The 3,215-nt window shown below is 52.3% G+C and overlaps 1 protein-coding gene across 1 annotated transcript in view; it reads right to left on the bottom strand.

Annotated features, from left to right (window-relative positions):
• Window positions 1-2,219: 2,219 nt before the first annotated feature.
• Window positions 2,220-3,215, bottom strand: part of MAP3K9 (mitogen-activated protein kinase kinase kinase 9) — a 105,075-nt gene continuing 104,079 nt past the window's right edge. Inside the window, exon 16 of the mRNA XM_042813830.1 lies at window positions 2,220-2,291. The gene's annotated coding sequence lies outside the window, so the exon portion shown is untranslated. The remainder of the gene's footprint in view (window positions 2,292-3,215) is intronic.

Raw genomic sequence — 3,215 nt, 5'->3', positions numbered from 1 at the left:
CTGGTGACAGACTTTAGCAGCAGCAGCTGTGCGTGCTGGAGGCTGAGGGCAGCCTGGGTATTCTCTTTCCAGCTGAATGGCGGCGGGCAGGAATCTCTTCTCCCATTCACAGGGACTCGGCACCATTTTCATCACAACCTGGTTTAGGTTCATCTGGGGAGTTGCAAGACTTCTGGTTTGCCTCTCCAGCTGTCCATAAGGACTTGGTGGGATGACTCTCCCACCACCACCAGTTCTATCAAAGTTAGTGCATGGACAAGAAGTGTCCTGTTCACTAAAGTCTAGATGGCCTTTAAGAGTCCCTTCCAACTCAAATGATTCTATGATTCCATTCTATGATTTTGCTATTCAGATTTAAGACCTCATAGTGGCTGTAAAAGTTGTAATTGGTAAAAATCTAACCAACACCAGAAATGATACAGCAAATTCACACCCAGCTAGAACAGTGCAGCCATAAAGACAGGTGCTCTGCCTGCTCAGCTCACACTCTGTTCTTTACAGCACTGTCCGGAAATGTGAGGAATCTGCCCTATGTCTGCCTGTCAATTAATCACCACTTGGGCAGAGACAAACCACTGCAGCCAGGAGAAGGTCGGAGGATCTCATGGCTCTGTGCCCAGCATCTTTCTCCATATTTACGGTTTCACCCAGCAGTGCATCTCCCTCCTGCAAATGGGACAACACCAAGACAATTCTTTTCAGGTAGGCTATGAGCAGGAAATTATGGTTTAGTGAGTCACAGATCCTAAAATACCACTATGAGGCACGTGGCTGCTGCAGAATAATAACAATAATAAAGCAATGCAAGCGTACTCATTTGGAATGCGTGAGGAAATCCTCCATGTGTGGAGGAGGAGAGACAGGCACACCCAGGCACCTGCCAGCTCTGCTGCACCTAGGGACAAGCAGACAGACACACAGACAGACAATAAGCATACCCCAACCAACACACAACAAGACAGATAAGTGCTGCTGCGGACAAAACCTCACCAGCAGGCACGGGAGCTGACACTGACCAACACCGTGACCTCATTCCAAGGCACACAGCTGAGGGCTACGAACCGGCCTTGTTTCATTTATCTGAATGCATGCCTCACCTCTCAGCACGGTGCACCAATGTGGTACACAGACCTGCTCTTTCTGGTGCTGTCAAGTTTTCAAGCTGGGTGTCAGTAGAGGTGCTGATCATCCCCAAGAGCAACCAGTGTGGTGCTGCAATGTTTCTCAAGCATCTTGGTGCAACCAGTGCATTGCTCAGCTCCTCTTCAGGAGGACAGAGCTGATGGGCTACTCTGACCTTTGCTGCCTGACCTACACAAACCTGACTGCAGCTTTATGTCATCTGCGTGGGAGATCCAGTTGGACAACAAACAGCAAACAACCGAACACTGCTACTACCATCTATTTTGGGATTTATGCACTTGTGGCATCCCTCTTCACAATCACTGCAATCTGGCAGGAAGAGAGGTTGGACATTTCTGGAAGAATGACAGGATGGAAAACTCATCTGGGTGCTGAAGCGGCACTCAGGACTAAGCCTCAGCACAGCACACCAGTACAGTCCACACCAAGAGGAGAACTTGTTCTTCCCATTATTCTGTGACCTCTTCAATCCCCACCAGCACCCACAGTGCAGTGAGCACTGCCAGACTTTTATGTAGGATAAACTTCAGCTTTGCACAGCCTGCCTTAGCCACCAGCTGAAGAGCAGTTAACGAAGAAAGAAATCTCAAAGATTTCCTTAAAGACTAATGCACAGGAAGGAAGAGAAGGCAAGGTCCCCTCTGTCTCACAGCCCTGAGACCGTGCACGTTCATGGGCTCAGGCAAACCAACCCCAGATCCCAGCCATGCTGCTGCACACTGCTAACAACTTGCTCCCTCCCCACTTCTGCACCGCTCAGACCCAAGGGACGCAGTGCCTGTGACATTCCCTTTTTCCCCCTGGCAGTGTCACAGGTGACTCACAGTGTCCTTTTGATTCTCCTGAGCAGCAGTCAATATCGGTAAGATGAAACCTCTGGAATTCTGTGAACTTACCTTGAGCAATGTGACGAGCAGGAGGACAAAGCATTGTCCAGCAGGAACATTCCTTCCTTGATTTTTAGATCCTACACATCAATTCTATTCTGTTACTGCCTTCCTTGCCTCACTGGACTTCCCAACTTCCAGACCATGCACACTTGGAGTACAAGTGTCTCTCTTATCTTGTGATTGGCACGGGGTACCCGAGAACACTGAGCATCTGTTTGCAGGATGTGAGGCTTTATGGAGACAGGTCTGCCAGGGCACCTGGAAATCAGAGTGCATGAAATCAGCTAATCGTGGCTGAGTAACTTAGCTTTAATTTTCAAAATTATGCTTTTACCACAGCTACGGTGCTACACTTTTCTCTGTGACACTCCCCGAGATGTCTGCACTCACGGCTCAAGCCATGACTGTGGTGAGGCCCAGAAGCCTGGCAGCCGCCCCAGAGTGCCATGCCCAAAGCACTGCCCGCTAAGCAGGAATCGCCCAGCCACAGGCTGCACACCCACACCCACCTCCAGCACGGACCTGTCCACCAGCGCTGTGCCACGACGCTGCATGTATCTCACTGTGAGAATCCTGCCTCCATTTTGAAGCTTCCTTGTGGTTGCAGAGCTTGAGCACACCGCCCTACACCTGCGCCTCCAACATGGGAGGGTTACATGGGTGATGAAAACGCCTCTCCGTGTTTTCAACCATCTTCAGCTTTTACAGCATGAGGTGTGACCAACAAAGCACCCTGGAGCCACGCTGCACCCAGAGGACACGGAGCTGCACAGCGCTCAGCCCACCTGTGCCGTATGTGCCTGGTGCTGATGGCCATGTGCTCACTGTGTGTGTGGGGAGCGCTCCCACAGATCCCCCAAACCTGGCAATGTCCTGCTTATCGGTGGGCCTCCACCCACTTGTCAAAAAATGGGTAAATCTGATTCAGGAAAATTTAAGCCCCCCCCGGGGGGGGGGGGGTGCGGGGGGCTGGGAAGCCGCCCGGACAAGGCTTCAGCGCCTTCACGAAGAGGACGCAGCCGCCTTCTGCCCGGTGCCACCAGAGAAGTGAGGGCTCACGCCCTGAGGGCGGCGGGACGGGAACGGCGAGAGCGGTGGGGATGGGGATGAGGATGAGGAGGGGACGGGAGGGCGAGGCGGCTCCCGGGCTGAGAAGGGGCGCAGAGGCGAAGGGATCCGGGG

Source organism: Centrocercus urophasianus, unplaced genomic scaffold (assembly GCF_019232065.1).
Source record: "Centrocercus urophasianus isolate 14NV4802_14NV808 unplaced genomic scaffold, USGS_Curo_1.0 seq_14, whole genome shotgun sequence".
Classification (NCBI taxonomy): domain Eukaryota; kingdom Metazoa; phylum Chordata; class Aves; order Galliformes; family Phasianidae; genus Centrocercus; species Centrocercus urophasianus.
This window is presented reverse-complemented; position numbering and strand designations above follow the sequence as displayed.